We start from the raw sequence: 20,837 nt of genomic DNA, 5'->3' as shown, positions 1-20,837 counted from the left end.
ACTAGAGTTGGGGTAACAATGGATGTTTGAGCTGTGGATGGAGGACTAGGGCTTGAAATCAACTGTGGAGTGGTTTGAGGTTGAGAGGTATGAGGGATGGATGAAGAGCTTGCAGAAAAGGAAGTGACTACAGAAGGATTAGGGGTTCCTTCAGTGGTAAGATCAGATTGAGGTGAGTTCTGCAAATGTCTATCAATTAACAAATTCGCTCTTTGAACTTCGATTTCTCTAATGAACTCTAGGTCTTGGACTAGGTCTATTAATTCAGAATCAGATGAAGTTCGAAATGAAGAGGTTTCAAAGTGCTCGTTAAAGGGAAGGTCTTCTAGGAACAGCCACTCAACAGGACAAGATTGAGATCTAAATATGGGTCGAGGGCTAACAGAACTTTCTTGTCTTTTAAGAATTCTGGGGATCAAATTGGGGTTCTCGAACACTAAGGGTGGATTAGGGTCAAGATTAGCCCTAGTGTATTGAGTTCTTTCTGAAGCTAGATTTTAGGTATTTCATTTTGCAATTTCTTATAAATAAATCAAAATAACTTCTATGAATTCTTTAATAGGCATATAATCAAACTTTGTGTTTCCTAAAGATTTGTTTTGACTGAGGATCTGGTCTATGAAACCAGATATTCTGGGTTTGATCCCTAGTGGAGTCGCCACTATGTTATCACTGAGATTTTCCCTTAGAAGTTATCAAAAGAGGGGAAACTCCAAGGTAACCACAAACCAATCTTTTAATTACAAAATCTAGCCAATATGTACTCAGAGAGGGCTATCCCTTTATGATTTACTTTGTTTGGTGAGATATTAGGCTAGCTATGAAAGCTTGTAGGGGATTTTTGGTTGGGTGGTGGAATTCTAGGAACAGATGGATAGAGCAAGGCCTTCAGGCCATTGGGCTCTAGATTCAATCGAATACTGGCTTAACTAGATCAGATCACTTACTAAAGGGAAACTTACAGGGCAAGGTAGTAAAACAAAAGGCAAATGTTAGGTTCAGGTGGATAAAATGGTCTTAACTAGGGAGAAAGGGCAATCAAGAATCCTTTAACTGGGGTCAAAATGAGGAAGAGAAGAGGCTAAAGGGAAATTAAGAATTATTTGTTCAATGAAACCAAAGGGATAAACTACAAAGTAAGGGACCATTCAAGAATTCCCTAACTATGTTAGTCTAGAAGAAAACATCAAGAAAGATAAACCTTTTAAAACAGATTTCACTAAAGCAACTTCTGAAATATCATTATTTCGTTTATCATTCAGGTTTTATGAAAAAACATATGATTATTAATAAACAGAGGAAAACAATAATAGACAAGAGATATAGAATACTTATTTGGTTTCTATTTGACACAAGTATCTTGTAAACTACCTTAACATTATTCCTTGATCCAGCAAGCCATACAAATGTTGGTACAATAGCACTTCAATTCTAGAAGAAAATGTCTATAGAAATGTTGTAGAATCCACCCCTAATACTTTGAATAAGGAAGCATTTATACAAAATTTGCATCAAAATATCTCATAACTAAATGAGATTTATTCTAGGAAAATAAAATATCTAATTACACTAGTATAGAGACAAATGGTCTCCAATATAGTGACAGATAATGAACTAATTTTTGTTGTCCCTATTTTTGTTGAATGATCTGGAGTATGCTCTACGAATCTACATCTTGCTATTGTCTTAATAATTCTATGCTAGACACCTGATTTGATCTTTTTAATAGATACTCTTTCACCCGTAACTGATACTCTTTACTTGTTTGCCAACTTTCATCCTTTTTACCAAAATTTATTGTGGTAATTATTTCTATTTACCTCATTGTTTACCATGGTAATTTATAGGATGTCAGTCATATTAGTCCACCAATCATCCTTTGGTATTCTTGTTCTTGTCAGCTTCCTGTAAATTTCATCTGCTTCTATATATTTTACAAAATTGGGTTATACTAGGAATAAATGTTTTACTTCATGTTCAATGAAAAAGAGGTTCTCTAGACCATCATATAGTACTCTCCCTGTTGGTAATGCCTTGGCTGAAGATGAACTAGCTTGACTGTCAGCCTCCTGATGTAATTTGTCAATGTAATCAATATGAACCATTAACTTATCATTGATGACTAAAGGACTGGGGAGTCCTTTCATTCTTAAGATGTCAAACTTTCTCATGAATTCATCTATATCCTCATGCATACTTTGACATATTCGGTCTAGGCCTTGCATTAAGTTCCTTTTTGTTAGAACTTTATTCAGTTCGAGGATAGTAGCAGTCCTATCCTGAATGTCTAGTTGCTCCAACTGTTGCTTGTTTGTACTTTTTAGAAAATTTATTAATCTGATAGCTTCCTCGGTTTCCCGCCCAGCTCTTCTCTGGTCTTCTCAATTTCTTCAAGAGCAAGCTTAACCAAATCAATTTGTTCAAAAATAATTTGAATGCATGACCAAATATCATTGATGGAATCAATGATATTTGTCCACAATATCTTCATGATCTCTTCTAAAGGCCTGTCAAAAGTCAGGTCCTTCTCCAATGCTTTTATTTGCTCTATCATGCTCTTATTTTTCTTTCTTTCCTCTACATAATTTATCTTCGATATATCATATTTCTGCTCCAAGGCAGTGAATTTCTCTTTTACTTTTTGCAGCTCTGTTATTTGGAGTTTCATTTCTTCCATTGATTTAATCAAGTCCTTTGTGCTCTATGTAGTTGTATTTGCCTGTGATGTACATGTTCCCTCTATGGGTGTAGTTGTTGCCAAAGGAATGTTTGGTGCTAAAACAGTTGCCAGTGTAGAAGGGACTATTGTTGAAACAATTGGCACTACAGTTTGAGGTTGTGTGGTTGACTCACTCTGCCTAGATTGCACTGCTTTCTCTAATTCCTGCTCTATTTCCTTCAGTTGTTCGTTTAGCTTAAGGACCAATTCCATAAGCTCTTCTTCATTTTTCTTCTCTATTACCTCAGCAGTCTGAGGGTGAATAAGTGGTGGCAATTTTAACTATTTTCTAATTGCAGCTATGTCTTCATTCTTTTTCTTAATTAAGCTTTTTGTTGCCTTAACATCTTTTGGGTCATGACCGAACTCATACTAACTCCTCTAGTGATTTTATCCTATTATCTTTTTCCTGTGAGGAGGCTTTCTCTAGCTGCAGTTGAGCTGTATTATTGTTTAATGAATTTTGCAATCTATGTACCATCATTGCTTTGCTGGTTAGGGTTGAATACACCATCTCACTCATTTTCTTGTGTATTTCAATCTGGTCTATAGGGTGGATGTCTTTAGCCATGACTTCAAAGTCAGTTTTGAGATAATCTGCCAAAGATTTTGGTTGCAACACTGTGGGCTTTGGGAAAATCATTTGCATTTTTCCCTCTTTGATGTCAAAGGATGACATCAATCTGTTTTGGTTTGTAGGGGCCATATTTAAGTACTGAGCATAGGCTTGGGCATTCAGTTGCTCATTCTTTGCCTTTATTTCTTTAAACTTCCCCTTTATATCTATAATTTTCTTGGAAGAAGACTTGAGAGATGAAACTTCTATACTCTATTGTCTTTCTAGTTCTAGCCTATATGAACTTGAAGGTGTCCCACCTGTTGGGAATTTTTGAAAAATATCTGTACCTTCCTTCCTCATGCTTTTTGTTGTCTCCCCAATGAATTCCTCCTCTGAATATGGATTTAACCTTTTCCTCTTAGCAAAGGGTTGATCTATGGGTCTGCTAGAAGGGGTAGCTACTTCCCTTTCTCTTTCCAAGTTTCTTTCCTCATTTAGAGGAGTCTCTAGAACTATGGGAGTCTCCATGTTAGTTTGCGCTGGATGAGACTGTGGTGGGTCCAACTCTACAGAGATTTCAGGCTGCTCTGATGCTTCTAGTTGTTCTAATGTAGGGGTACTTGTTTCCTATGTTTATCCCTGTGATGGCTCTGTTGTGGGAGCACTAATTTCTGGTATTTGCTTTTGAGAAGTTTTAGCTAGCACCTGTACAAAAGAGTCTAGGTCAAGTCTCTTCTCCAAATCTTTCATTACATTTTCAACCTCATCCTGATCACTATCATGTTCGATCAAAGTCCCTTCCCTCCATTCATTCAAGTTGGGATATTGTTCTATCTTAGGAATTCTGTGATGGAGGTAGGGTGACAATTTGTGTTTCATTCTTATATCACATATGAAATTGTGTGTATCATAAGTCTAGATGAAACTCTTTTTCATTCTTAGTCTCTCAAGGATTTTTTCTACTTCTTGGCCTACTCTTCTGTTATTGCAAATAAAGGGACCCAGCTGATCCTTTATCCTCATTTGGGCTTTCTTCTTTGCCTTCATGAAATGGGTTTCATCAAACTTGATCATTTTCCTATAGTACTCCAGGGCAAACAATCTCATGGGAAGATATTTAGGTAGCTTGAAAGGAAGCAACTCACATCCATAGATTCTAATCTTATTGTGATTCTGGTACAAGTACTAGTCAACTATCTTATACTGCTTTGACAATTGGAGAATTATCTTTATATCATCATTGATCCTGGGGGGAGGGTGTCCTAGTAGCAATGTGATTGTTGGATGTACAAATAAATCTATAAACTCTGTGTATGTGTTGGAGCTATGAAACACAGGGATCTAGAAAAAGGCTGACCTGTGGTTACCTTTGGTATCAAGCTTTTGTATAGAAAATGAGAATTTGTCACTTTGGTAATAGATAAAGAGGTGATACAAGAGTGAAGAGTACTTGAACACTCTTTCGTTCTCAAATCTCATGAATTTATCATTTATTTTTTCAACAATGAAATTGGCATAATCAAATTTTACCTCTGGAGGCTGACCAAGAGAAAATGGATAGGTAGGCAAACATAATCTCCTCAACATACTCATTGGTAGTGAAACCTAAGATAGCTAAAATCATGTTGATAATGTCCCTCCCAAGCTGAGAAAACATGGTCGTGAGATAGGGTGGAGGGTATTTTGGCATGTATTTCTCTGCAAATATGAAGGTTTGCAAGATTTGGGTTTTTCTTTCTCTGGACAGCCTAGAAAATCTTTCAAGTAAATTGGAAATAGTGAATGGAGTTAGGTTTTCCTCATTTGGTAGCTGGAGCATCTCATTAATGGATTCTAGTGTGATTTTGAACAAAATTTCATTATCTTCAGACATTACAGCATTCATAGTAGGTTCATATTTGGCATGGCAGTAGTGGACTATTTTAAGGAACACATGTGCACTTGGAAACTGGTATTTTGGCAAATTGGATTCCCATAAACCTATGTTGTCTGCATGATTTAGGTAGTTCGCTCGGCATCTATAGTGACACTTCAGTGGGGATTCTTCCAAACTAATGTCTTTAATTTGGAAGTCTTTATCGACCAAGGGAAGGTGGTCTAGATCCCTATGGGGAGTAGTAATTGTCACAACATTTAAGGCCACGAGGGTTTCAAGGAACACATGTACACTTGGAAACTGGTATTTTGGCAAATTGGATTCCCATAAACCTATGTTGTCTGCATGATTTAGGTAGTTCTCTCGGCATCTACAGTGACACTTCAGTGGGGATTCTTCCAAACTAATGTCTTTAATTTTGAAGTCTTTATCGACCAAGGGAAGGTGGTCTAGATCCCTATGGGGAGTAGTAATTGGCATGAGATTTAAGGCCACGAGGGTTTCCATCTCTTGTTCTTATGGATTCAGATATGAAAATGGGGCTATTTGGGTGAAAATAGGTGAAATAGAGGTCTTGGGAGTCTTCAACTTTAAGTCTTGCAACTAAATTACACTAGAATTTTGGGTTTCAACATAATTGCAGAGGAATTTTAGTATTTAATCGGGTTTCTAAAATAAAACTGGTAAATACCTGTTATTCAGCAACTGGTAGTGGTGTACTTGTTAACTGAAAGCACACAGTGGACTAAAGCAACGTTGGGTAGAAACTTTTAGGGTAGTTGATGGTTCAGGTACAAGATAGTTGATTTCTACGTACTAATTATATTCGTGGGTTTTTCAGGATAAAGGGCGAAAATGCATTATACTTTGTTTTTTATGCAAAGTCGATTTTTTTGTCGAGTTTGTGACACAAACAAGTTGTGTTAACGAGGGTGATTTGACATTTTTGTCATTTGTGGGAGGCGGTAAGTGGGTTTCATCACACCACTTATGCGAGAGAAATGGTTTTTAGGGAGGACCACGTGATTCCACACATCTTTCGACACGTAGCGTCGACGCTATTTGGGAAACCACTCACATCGCATGCTAAAGGTCGATCGAAAGGTTCATGCGATGTGAGCAATAGCCGTCGGATCTGATGGATCTGATTAGACAGTGATCGGGATTAATGAAGTGAATAATGGATTACGGAGGGTGGGCCAAATATTAATTAAAGGAATTAATTATATCGGGGGTGATTTGATTGGTCACTGAGTTATTAATTAATTGTGAGGATTAATTAATACTTTTATTAGCGTGGCAGGGGTCTGAGTTCTTAATTAATTACAGATTAGTTAATTAATTCCATTAATTGACTTTATTATGGTTATATTTAATCGTGGGATGAGATATGTAAATATTTGGGACTTTTATAATGATACGGGCGCGGGTAGTGTTGTTTTATTTAGGAATTACATAATAATAACATTAGTGGTTAATATGATTATGGAATATGAATGCGCGCTAAGCTAAAAATGTTTCTGAAAGCATTTTCATCATACACATTTAAGAGTTAGGCTAATATGAGGGTTTAGGGATAGAATGTTTTAATTTTCCCAAGTAAAATAGGATTTTATTTAGGAAAAATTTTATAAAGGGGATGAATGACTTTATGAAGGGATAATTGTTGATGAACGAGATTTAAGTATTTTTAGACATTCCAAATTATTGGGCCGAGGGTCTGGTCACTCCAAAAGTCAGAGAAATGCTCTGAGCCCCTTTAACTTGTTATAGATACCTTTAGTACTTAGGGGAAATTAATGAATTTTTTAGGGAAAAATGAGTGACGAGGTTAATTAGTTTGACTTTGTTTCCTTGATGTGTTGTCTCCAATGTGAATTGTGCTTTTTCCAAGTGATGAAAGAAAAATATTTAAGCATTAAACTTAACCATTCACCACACTTTTATTCTGCAACCATCATCTACTTACCCTACCTACTTTATCCTAGCATTTTCACTTCTTTATTAGGGTGCACTTAGACTGGCAAACATTTTTTCACACTTTCTTTTCTTTGACATAGTGATATCTATCTAAATCTACACCTATTACATCCAAGGGCTCAGATTAAAATATTGAGCCCCTTTTATTCACTATACCAATCTACTTATCTGCCAAGATTAAACAGTTTGGTCAGATTTTGTTCTCTATCTCTATAAACATGAAATTGAAAACATGGAATAACCAAGTTTAAACTATTTGGATACCATGGGTTGTGGCATAGGTGACAAGCTGCACATAATATTTTATTATACAAAAGTAAAGTAGTGGAATTTGGACTTGCGCACTTTCCTGGTCTTTTCTTTTTGTTGGGGTTCATTTTCTTTCATTTTTTGACCTTTTATTTATTCTTTTTACCCTTTTATTCTTTTCTAGGGTATACCCTCTTTACATTTTAAAATTGTTTTTTCTTCACAAATATGAAAAACATTTGCAACAAGCAAAGGTATGAACATATTTTAGAGTTAAACCAAGTCAATCATGATATATGACACCTATTGGTATAGGGGCATAACACACCCGGCCATAGATTGGTTGAGCCAAGTCTCTCTTCATCCAATCACCCCTATGCCATATTCCATGCAAGAATGTGGGACTCATATAACACATCAAAATCACCAATAAATTTTGATGCCATAGGAGGTCTCTACCTACATCATGAGGAATTTGAGCACCTCTTAGTCTGTCAGGCTTTACCTTGCATCCGTAGTCTGATACAGAGATCACTCGGCCCTACACCGAGAGATACTATCCAAGATTTACCGAGCATTCCATACCAGAATCACTACACCAATGGAGAGAAAATTCACCTCTTGGCTTTACCGTATATCCTGCCATTCGTCATAAAGGATTCCTAGGCCCACCGAGGTACACAACCTGGCTTTACCACAACCCACAGTCTACTTCAGGGGCTACTAGGCCAGTGGCTTCATGCATCCTCAGTCCAGTTCAGGGACCACTACCACCATGTGTTTGTCAATTCAGATATCCATGCCACTCATCTTCGAATCCAATCTGGCCATCCCACATAAACCAAATGAGAGAACCCATCTCATCAAAGCTATGAGGAAATGGCAAGGCTAGGTTGAAAATAATTTCACACCTGGAAAAACCCATGCCATGGTAGAAAAGAAACACATGCAATCCCATGCATGCCAAATGTAGCAAGGAAAATACACATGCAAGTCGATACCTACAATGAAGCCTATTGTAGCTGCTTGATCCTGTATTTCCCTGCTTGATCTTTACTTCCTCTTGCCTTCTTTGCCTTTCTTGCTCCAATGCCAAAGTGCTCCAAGAAAAATCTAAGTGTCCAAGAGTATGAGAGAGAGAGAATAATGAAAGAGTTCCAACACTAAATTGACAAAAGGTTACCAACTGATCCTTAGAAGCATTTTTATGAACGAGACCTTTATTTTCTTCATTTTCCATTATTTTCCTTCATTTTCCTTCTAACATGCAACTGTTGGAAATAATACCAAGAGGGGGGGTGAATTAGTATTTATCAATAATTTAATTTTCAAAAATGATTTGTATACGCTACTTCAGCTTAGTGAAATAGCGTGTATACGCAACTATATTGAATGCAACCTGCGTATATGTAGAGATCTTTTGATTTACCCAAATTATCATGCATCGAAATTTAACCAGTATATCAAGAATTCATTAGACAGTGCAGTAAAAGTAGAATAAAGAATCACACATAAGAAACACACATGAACACCAAGATATAAAGTGGAAACCCAATGTGGGTGAAAACCACCTGTTGTTGTCATCTTTGTCTTCTTTTAATAATAAGAAAATTATGTTTACAATTTGTATACTGGTGCAGTCTTATACCAGTACCTAGGCTTCTACCTACAGAAGGCTACAACCTTCTCTCATTCTCCAGCTTCTATTGGAAGGGAGCTACGACCCCCTAGCTCTTATACTAGGTGATATGTTTACTAGTACGTAGGTGCCGGCCTACAGAAGGCTACAACCTTCTCTTTTCTTCTAGGGACCACATTTCATAAATTTTCAGACTGGATCCATTAACAACATCATTCAATCATCAAATATATCCACATCAACCAATCTCCTTTTGAACCAACCACAACTGAATCAATCAATCATTTTAACAACCCATCAATCTGATCATTTAGAATGCTGTCACTAGAATACAGTAGCCAGAACCCAAAACACTGCAACAACAAACAAAAGAAACTAAAATATATTTTATAAGGTATACACTACTTCCATGTGTCGAACCTACGTGCATATGTGCTTTCCTCAAAGCGAACCAGTGTATAGATATGGAAATCAAATTAATGATGTATACGCTACTTTGATATGCAGAACTAGCGTGTATACGCTCCTTTTCTAAAGTGAACCTGCATACAGATCTATAAATGATGATTTAAACAATACAACTATCCCAAACTTCATTCATACCCAGATCATCATATTTACAGACTACAACATGTGGTAGTTATTCAGATACATGATCAAACCACATAAAGATAATTCACTTCAAGCCTTAAGATCCTGATACATCATTAAATCTCATCCTTCATCAAACGCTAAGGTTCATCCTTGGTTCAGACCAAGCACAACACCATAAGCCAATAACCTACATATTAGATCTCACACTTCATCAGATATTCGATACTTGCACACTTTGGCGTAATGATCTTCTCCTCCTTTTATAGTTTGTAGGCCTTTCTCAATACCATGGACCAAAAACACTTAGGACCAATACCTTGGACCAAATACCTAGGTTCAATACCTCAGACCTGATACCTTGGACCAATACCGTGGATCAAAATACCATGGACCAAATACTTCAGACCAAAAACTTAGTTTTCTAAGGTATACGTGCTTTTCCTTTTGTGAAAGTGCGTGTGTACATATACGCGACTTGTATACAGTGAAATTGTATGTATACGCGGCTTGGTCAATGGTGAACCTACGTATACCTATATTTCTTCATTCTGTGTAGACTGATCTGTAACTCTGTGCTGTTAACCTGCTGTACTGTGATCTATCATCTGTTGTATTGTTATCTATCATCTGAGTTAGTTGCCATCAAGGACAACACCTGTATCATAATGCCAACAATCTCCCCCTTTGGACTTGATGGCAACACCAAGTTACTCTCCCCCTTTGACATCAAGGGAAAAGGGTCATGCTCCCCCTGAGTACATGCTAAATTCTCTGATATGTTGAAGTGTGATAATTGGGCTCCCATGATCGAGTCCATGCTCCCCCTGAGCACAAGCAAGGTCTACAAAAATATTCTCTAAAATAATAACATGACTCTATACATACATCAATAATGATCATCCTATCACCAATGACTCATACATACATCCATCTCCCAACCAAGTGGGGATATATCAAATTTGACTCATCCACCCAACCAAGTGGGGATATACCAATTGTTTATTCATGATAAAAACAAGAAACAATATATCATTCATCCCATGCATAATAGGGTTACAAGTTAGATCTTTTCATGACCTTTACATTAAATTATATACATGACATACATAACAGAGACCAAATGTCTTAAACAAGACCATGATAGTCATTAGCAGCATCTGTCAATTAGCATCCAGACCAACAACCATGTTCTCCTCCTGAATCTATTCCACCTATTCACTAGCAAATATGATCATTGCATATGTCAGTAAGAGATATCACAGCATCATCATCAATCAGATATACATTAGGTTATCAACAACTTTATGAGGATCAAGATATTTCCATATGTTATCAACAGATTGTAACCATCATCAAACAGAGCAGATAATTGACAGAACCATAATAGACCTTTTTTTTTAGTCTGGCCTACTGTTTTTCTTCAAACCAACATATACGCGACTGTGCCCACAAAAACCCACGTATGTACATCACTTCGCTTCATGAAACTCATGTACAACCACCTTTCTCTAAAAAATAGGATTTAACAGCAGGATGATGTAGCAACTACTCCCATATTTTGTCTGAGATATTCAAATGTCTCTCTAGGCAATGGTTTAGTGAATATATCAGCAACCTATTCTTTGGAGGGAACATACTCCAATTTGACCTTTTGTTCAAGCACTTGTTCATGTCGGAAATGATATTTGATAGGTATGTGCTTTGTCTTGGAGTGCATGACTGGATTCTTTGAAATACTAATGGCACTTGTATTATCACATAGAATGGAGATGGGTGGAGTACATGTGATCTGAATATCTTGCAAGGTTTGCATCATCCAAAGTAATTGTGTGCAGCAAGATGCAGCAGCCACGTATTCTGCTTTAGCTGTAGATAATGCAATTGAACTTTGTTTCTTGTTGAACCAAGACACTAACCTAGAACTCATATAGAATGCACCACCACTAGTGTTTTTTCTGTCACCAACACTTCCTGCCCAATCTGCATCTGTATATGCATGAAGTGTAAGATTAGTATCTCTAGGATACCATAAACCAAAGTTCTGTGTTCCTTGAAGATATTTGAAAATCTTTTTGACTGCTTGAAGGTGTGATTCCTTTGGATTTTCTTGGAATATTCCAACTATTCTCACAACATGAATGATGTCTGGTCAGGTACCTATTAGATAAAGTAGACTGCCAATCATGGATCTATAAGATGGTTTATGTACTACTGATGATTCATCATTTGAGCTAAGACTACATCCTATTACCATTGGGGTACATACTGGGTTAGAATCTTCCATGTCATATTTTTTCAGGATATATTTGAGATATTTGGTTTGTGAGAGAAAAATACCATTTTTATTTTGTTGAACTTGTAGACTAAGAAAATAGGTAAGCTCACCAAGCAAGGACATTTCAAATTCTTACTGCATAACTGAAACAAAATTCTGACTCATGGATTCTTCAGTGCTACCAAAAATGATATCATCAACATAAACAACAATTATTAGCAATTTACTAGTGTCAATCTTTGTATATAGATTGTTATCTGCCGACCCCTTTGAAAAACCCTGTTGGTGGAGATATTTGTCAAGACGATAGTACCAGGCCCTTGGAGCTCGTTTTAGACCATATATAGCCTTTATAAGTTTGCATACAAGTTTCGCATCATTTCCAAGAATGAATCCTTCTGGTTGTTCAATATAGACTTCTTCTTCTAAGTCTCCATTAAGAAAGGCATATTTTACATCCATTTGGTATAGTTTGAATTTTTGAAAACTAGAAAGAGAAAGAAACATTATTATGGCTTCAAGTCTAGCAACAGGTGAAAATTTTTCTTCAAAATCTATACCTTCTTGTTGAGCATATCCTTTACAAACAAGTCTGGCCTTGTTTCTAATAACTTCTCCATTTTCGTTCAGCTTGTTTTTTAATGTGTTGGCATTATGACTCAGGTTTGGCACTATGGCACAAGTTTTGTCCTTGATGGCAACTCACTCTAGTGACAAATCATAGTTTAGGCTCTCAAAATGATAGAAAATGAGATACACGTAGGTGCACCGAACAAAAGCTGCGGACCTGCAGGTGCTCCGAACAAGAGGTGTGGACATACCCGCAGGTTCTCTGAAAAAGGTACAGATGTCAAGTTAACACACTTTCATGCAAAGAAATGCATGCACGTGGGAAATTTTATGGTTGATCCATGGTATTTAGTCCGAAGTTTTTGATCCTATGGTTTTGGCCCATGGTATTGCATCTAAAATATTGAACCCGGGTTTTGGGTCCCTAGTATTGGATCTCTATGGTTTTGGACCATGGTTTGAGTAAGGCCTTATCTATAAAAAGGAAAGGAGATCAATTGGCCAGGCACTGATGTGTTAAATATCTTAAGGAGAGAAAGATCTGAAATTCTGTTGATCGGCTGGTGAGTGATAACTGGATCTGAATAAAAGAGAAACCTAAGCATTATAAGGCAGATCTACTGATGGGTCGAGATCTCCTTAGCGCATCTGTAAATCTGATAGTCTGGGGTATACTTGAATTCTGAAAAACTATCTGTACCCGCAAGACCGCATGTGCGACACGGCGCAGGTGTGGAGAAACGCAGGGCAAACATGGATAAAGTGCGGAGATCCGCAGGTCTATCAAATAAAAGGTGCAGAGGTTCGCAGGTTTTGCACACCACGGGTGCAAAGTTCATAGGACTGACACAGTGTGGGCGCAGAGAACCACAGATTAGACACAGAGAAGTCGTGGATGTGCACAGGTTTCTATTGGTGAAGTTGCGGACTTTTCTAGAAATATGTTTTAACTGCTTCTTTCTATTACTACTGTGTTCTGGGTTTTGAATTGGTGTCTGGTTACTGGTACTATGTTTTGAGAAGTTATTGATTCCGTAAGTTGCACAAGGAAGTTGATTAATTGCAGATCTATTTGATGTTTGATTGATATTCATGGATCCAGTCTGAAAATTCATGAAATGTGGTCCTTGAGAGAAAAGAGAAGGTTGTAGCCTACTGCAGGTTGAAGCTTGCATGCTGGTATAAGACTGCACCAGAATAGAAGCATTGTAAAAAGAAGTTTCTAACTGAAAGAATATAGAGACATATTGCAGTAGGTGATTTTCACCCACATTGGGTTTCCACCTTATATCTTTTGTTCTTTGGTGTGATTGGTTGCTCTATTTTTCTTGTTCCTGTTTTATGTTCTGACACACAGATTAATGATCCACATCTGAAGAAATATTAAATTATAAGTCTGGAAGGTATACACAAGTTTCATTAGTCAGAACTGCAAATATTTGTATGAATAGAAAAGAGTTTGATAATACTGATTCACCACCCACCCCCCCCCCCACCCCAGTATTATTTCAAACATTTGGTATCAGAGCAGGTCCTTCAGAAGAAGCTTGATCGCTTGAAGGAAGATCTATCATCATGAGCAACTACGAGAAAAAAGCATCGATCAAGCCACCAATTTTTGATGGGACTAACTTCATCTATTGGAAGGTAAGAGTCACAGCCTATCTTCAATCTCTTGGTACAGAAGTCTGGGATATCATAGATACAGGGTACACTTTTCCATCAACAACTCCTACAGATCCGGCTGGTAAGAAGCAGTATGAAACAAATGCAAAGGCTTTAAACACTCTATTAGGATGTCTACCTCAATCAGAATTCATCAAGGTTATGAAGTATAAAACCGAAAAAGAAATATGGGACAAGATTGTTCTGAGCTATGAAGGAGATGAATAGGTAAAACTAGCAAAACTTCAAACCCTGAGAATTCAGTATGAAAATATCAGAATGCACAATGATGGAAGTGTGGCTAACTATTTCCTACGTATAGATGAGATTATTAATTTTATGAAAAACTTCGGTGAAGAAATAAAATAGGCTATTGTAGTTGAAAAGGTTCTAAGATATTTTTCCTCTAAGTTTGAATCAAAAGTTTCTGCAATAGAAGAAAAACAGAATCTACGGAACCTTACCATGCCACAACTACACTGAATTCTGACTGCTTACAAAATGAGGAAAGGAGGACCATCAAACAGGAGAGAAGATGCGTTCAAGGCTTCAGGAAAAGGAGATTACTATGAATTAGGACATATGTCAGAAGAAGAGGAAGAATCAAATTTTGTCAAGAACCTTCAACGGGGTGCTGGAAGATTCAGAGGTAAGTTACCTTTCAAATTCTTTGCTTGTGGAAGAGTTGGTCACTATGTTGCCAAGTGTCCTCATAAAGATAAGCTTGACAAAGGTAAGGAATCCATTAGATGGAACAAGAAATAGAATGTAAATAAGAAAATCTATTACACTCATGAAGACAGTGATGGACTTTCAAATAGTGATGAAGATGAACAAGGTAATAATTATAGACTTTTAATGGCTTTTGAAGATGATGATTTCTTGGATGCTATAGATGAAGAAGGTATTTATGAAGAGATTTCTAAACTCAAAATTTTCTTAGAAGAAAAGAATATGATCATAGATACTCTGCAATTCCAACTTGTTGAAAAGGAAAAACATCATGAAAAGTTAGAATGTGAAATTGTGGGACTCAGAAAAGAGATTGAGAAAACAAAAGCTCTTAATCTTAGATTTACTAAAGGATCTGAAACTTTAGATGAGATTATCAAAGTGCAGTGTTCTCCACTAATCAAGACAGGTCTAGGATATAATGAAGAATCATCTCAAGCGCAGAAGCCATCCACCTCCAAAAGTTATCTTGATGCAGCAAGGAGAAGTGAAAAGATTGATAATCAACCGCAAAGGCACAATGCTACTCACCAGGAAAATCAAGGACAATTTACCTCAAGAATGAACAAATACTACCAAGTAAATCGAGGGCAATCTACTTTAAGGATGAACAAAAGCTACAACTAGCCACAGGTAAAACCTTCTCAATTTTCCTCAAGAATGGATGTCAATAGAAACTATAATCATTTGGCCCGTAGATTTGATAATCACAGGAGTTTCTTCAATGGCCAATTTTTCTCTTGTCATAAATTTGGTCACAAAGTAGCTCAATGTGTTGCCTATAAGACAATCATGACTAGAGAAGCTCAAAAACAAAGAAGTATGACTGGGATCACGAAAAGGACCTACAATAACTTTTCTGCCCTTGAAAATGAAATTGAATGTTCTATATGTAACAAGTTCGGTCATGAATATTCTGAATGCAAGAGTAGGTTTCGGCAACCAACTCAGAAGGAACAAGCCTCAAGTGCCAAAACGTGGATAATGAAAGAACCGCAACTAGAAAGATGTGGTATAACATTATATGCGGAAGGGCAGGAAAATCAATGGTACATCGACAGTGGCTGTTCGAAACATATGACGGGTGATAAGGAAAAGCTTTAGTCATATAGTGCCTTAGATAAGGAGAAGAAGGTCTCATTTGGAAATGACACCCGTGCGCTCATAAAAGGTAAAGGTTCTATTCAGTTGAAAGGAAAGGTCAAAGCTGCAAATGTTATGTATGTTGATGGCTTAAATCATAACCTATTGAGTGTCAGTCAGATGTGCGATCAAGGAACTGAGGTAATATTTCGATCAAATGGATGTAGTGTTCGTGATCTTGATACAGGAAAAACAGTGATCAAAGGCATAAGAATTCCAAATAATTTATACATATTCAAAGAAGGGCAACATCAATGCTATCTAAGCAGGAATGATGAACGTTGGCTATGGCATAGGAGATTGGGGCATCTAAGCTTCTCACAAATAAGGAAAGCATGCAAATACCAGGCAGTTCGTGGTCTTCCAGACATCAGAATACCAAAAAATACAATATGCAAATCATGTCAGTTTGGTAAGCAAACCAGAACTAACTTCTCTGAGAAGGAAGGATCAGCTAGCAGGCCACTTGAACTTGTCCATACTGATGTATGTGGTCCATCTAGGAAAAGGTCACCTCAGGGAGAAGAATACTTTATATTATTCATTGACAATTTTTCTAGGATGTATTGGATAGGAATTATGAAGCACAAAGATGAAGCCTTCAAAAAATTTAAATCTTTCAAAGCCTTGGTTGAAAACGAATTAGATCACAAAATTAAATTCCTTAGGTCTGATAGAGGTTGGGAGTTTACCTCAAATGAATTTTTCGATTTTTGTGAAGAACATGGAATAAGAAGGGAATTCTCTACTACAAGGACTCCTTAGCAAAATGGAGTAGTGGAAAGGATGAATAGAACAGTTCAACAAATGGCTTGTGCTATGATGGATGAATCGGGAACTCCCGTAGCTTTCTGGGGTGAATTTGCATTTGCTACAATTGTTATTCTCAACAAGACAAACGTCCGGGTAAACAACACTCAAATTCCTCATGAGCTCTGGTATGGTAAAACTCCTATGGTAAAATATTTCAATGTTTTTGGAAGAAAATGCTATATCAAAAATACTGATGAAATTCTTGGCAAGTTTGAACCTAGAGCAAATGAAGGCATTCTCCTTGGTTACTCTCCCCATAGAAAAGCTTACAAGTGCTACAATAAAATTCTTGGAAAAATTGTTGAAAGTATTGATGTAGTGGTTGATGAAGAAAACACTCCTAGGCAGGTAAGATCTGAAGATTTTGAAGATGATGAGGACTATCCATCAACATCAAATCAGATTCATGATGAAGAATAAACCCATGAGGCACCAAAGGAACAGATAAGGATAGAAGGAAAAACTCCATCCAGGTACATTCAGAAGAATCATCCAGAATTTCAAATTTTGGGGCAGAAAGAGGCAGGTATACAAACAAGAAGAAAAATTGCAGAAGCTTCAAGTTTTTTGGCATTGCTTTCCTCCACTAAACCACAAAATGTAAGAGAAGCATGCAAAGATGAATGCTGGGTCAAGGCAATGGATGAATAACTTGAGCAGATCTAAAGGAATAACACTTGGGAGTTGGTTACTAGACGAAAAGATTAAAATGTCATAGGAACAAAATGGATTTTCAAAAATAAGCTAAATGAAAATGGGGATGTGGTTAGAAACAAGGCAAGACTTGTTTGTAAAGGGTATGCACAACTAGAAGGCATAGACTTTGAAGAAAAATTTGCACCAGTTGCCAGACTTGAGGCTATAAAGATGTTCCTTGCTCTATCTAGATTTCAGAAGTTCAAAGTATTTCAAATGGACATGAAGTCTGCTTTCTTGAATGGAGACTTGGATGAAGAAGTATATATTGAAAAACCAGATGGGTTCATTCTTGGAAATGATACAAATCTTGTATGAAGACTCAAAAGGGCTCTCTATGGCCTTAAACAGGCTCCTAGGGCATGGTATTATTGGCTGGATAAGTACCTCCATCAACAAGGCTTTATAAAAGGATCAATAGATGGCAATCTATATATAAAGGTTGAGAATGGGAAATTTCCAATACTTGTTGTGTATGTTGATGATATAATCTTTGGCAACAATGAAGAAGGCACGAGTCAAAATTTTGCCTTGTTGATGCAAAAGGAGTTTGAAATGTCCATGCTTGGTGAGCTCACATATTTCCTTGGTTTGCAAGTCCAACAAAACAAAGACGGTATTTTTCTATCACGTATCTCTAGCAGATCTTGAAGAAATATGGGATGGAGGATTCGAAACCAGTATGTACCCCTATGGTGACAGGATGCAGCCTCAGCGTGAATGATGAATCGGCAGCAGTACATCAACCAAACTATAGATCCATGATTGGTAGTTTTCTCTATATAACAGGTACCTGACCAGACATTATGCATGCAGTAGGAATAGTTGGAAGGTTTCAGGAAAATCCAAAGGAAACTCATCTTCAGGAAGTTAAGAGAATCTTCAAGTATCTTCAAGGAACTCAAAACTATGGCTTATGGTATCCTAGAGGTATAGACCTCACACTTCGTGCATACACAGATTCAGATTGGGTAGGGAGCGTGGATGACAGGAAAAGCACTAGTGGTGGTGCATTCTTCATGGGTTCTAGATTAGTATCTTGGTTCAGAAAGAAACAAAGCTCTATTGCATTATCTACAGCTGAAGCAAAATATGTAGCTGTTGCATCTTGCTACACACAACTCCTCTGGATGATGCAAACATTGCAAGACATGCAAATCACTTATACTCTACCTATCTCCATCTTCTGTGATAATACAAGTGCAATTAGTATTTCAAAGAATCATGTTATGCATTCAAAGCCCAAGTGCATATCAATCAAGTATCATTTTATTTGGGAACAAGTGCTTGAACAAAAGGTCAAATTGGAGTATGTTCCCTCTAAGGAACAAGTTGCTGATATTCTCACCAAATCACTACCCAAGGAGACCTTTGAATACCTCAGACAAAAGCTAGGGGTAGTTGATGCATCATCTTGTTGTTGAATCTTATCTGGTTCAGAAATTGTTGGTTGTACGTGAGTTTCATTTGGAGTATACACATACATTTGCTGGTTTATAGATTTGTCATAGACCAGCTGGCATAGGTTCAGGGGGGAGCATATTCTTCTAATAATGCATTGTTGGCATTATTATGCTGCTGATATTTTGTCTCTATTTCTTTTGTCAAGGTCATGTAATGGCCCATCTTGGTTGCCCCACTATGCCTCGGATGGATAACGTAATGTACTTATCATGTATCCCTACTTGGTTGGCTGGATGAGTCAATGTTGATATATTCCCACTTGGTTGGGAGTTGTATGTACGAGTCCTTGGTAATAGGAAGGTCTGTTATGGTGTATAATGTCATATTTCTTTTGCAGAATATCTTCTTGCAGATCTTGCCTATATGTCAGGGGGAGCTTGGATAGCACAACAGAGCAGAGATTTCAGCATGTACTTAGGGGGAGCATAACCCTTTGCCCTTGATGACAAAGGGGGAGAATGACTTTGAGGATCTTGGGGTTGCCATCAAGTCCAAAGGGGGAGATTGTTGGCATTATGACTTAGGTTTGGTGATATGGCACAGGTGTTGTCCTTGATGACAACTCACTCTGGTGACAAATCATAGTTCAGACTCTCAAAATGATAGAAAATGAGATACCCGCAGGTGCGCCGAACAAAAGCCGCAGACCCGCAAGTGCTCCGAACAAGAGGCGTGGACATACCCGCAGGTTCTCCGAACAGAAAGTGTGGATGTCAAGTTCACACACTTTCATGCAAAGAAACGCGCGCACGTGGGAAATTTTATGGTTGATCCATGGTATTTAGTCCAACGTTTTTGATCCTATAGTTTTGGTCCATGGTATTGCATCTAAAATATTGAACCCAGGTTTTGGGTCCCTAGTATTGGATCTCTATGGTTTTGGACCATGGTTTGAGTAAAGCCTTGTCTATAAAAAGGAAAGGAGATCAATTGGCTAGGCACTGATGCATTAAATATCTTAAGGACAGCAAGATCTGAAATTTTGGTGATCGGTTGGTGAGTGATAACTAGATCTGAATCAAGGAGAAACTTGAGCATTATCAGGTGGATCTACTGATGGGTCGAGATCTCCTTGGTGCATCTATAAATCTGATAGTCTGGGGTATACTTGAAGTCTAAAAAACTATCTGTACACATAGGACTGCAGGTGCGACACGGTGCAAGTGAGGAGAACCGCAGGGAAGACAAGGAGAAAGTGCGGATATCCGCAGGTCTATCAAAGAAAAGGTGCGAAGTTTTGCAGGTTTTACACACCGCAGGTGCGAAGTTCATAGGACTGACATAGTATGGGCGTGGAGACCCGCAGATTAGACACAGAGAAGCCGTAGATGTGCGCAGGTTTCTATTGGTGAAGTTGCAGACTTTTCTAGAAATATGTTTTAACTGCTTCTTTCTGTTATTGTTGTGTTATGGGTTTTGAATTGGCGTCTAGTTACTGGTACTATGTTCTGAGAAGTTATTGATTCTGTAAGTTGCACAAGGAAGTTGATTAATTGCAGATATATTTGATGTTTGATTGATATTTATGGATCCAGTCTGAAAATTCATGAAACGTGGTCCTTGAGAGAAAAGAGAAGGTTGTAGCCTTCTGTAGGTTGAAGCTTGCATGCTGGTATAAGACTGCACCAGTATAGAAGCATTGTAAAAAGAAGTTTCTAATTGAAATAAGATAGAGACATACTGCAACAGGTGGTTTTCACCCACATTGGGTTTCCACCTTATATCTTGTGTTCTTTGGTGTGATTGGTTGCTCTATTTTTCATGTTCCTGTTTTATGTTCTGACACACAGATTAATGATCCACATCTAAAGAATATATTAAATTATAAGTCTGGAAGGTATACAAAAGTTTCATTAGTCAGAA

Source organism: Pinus tabuliformis, chromosome J (assembly GCF_031772625.1).
Source record: "Pinus tabuliformis cultivar Carrire ecotype Pingquan chromosome J, CPIR1, whole genome shotgun sequence".
Classification (NCBI taxonomy): Eukaryota; Viridiplantae; Streptophyta; class Pinopsida; order Pinales; family Pinaceae; genus Pinus; species Pinus tabuliformis.
Note: the sequence above shows the minus strand (reverse complement) of the source record.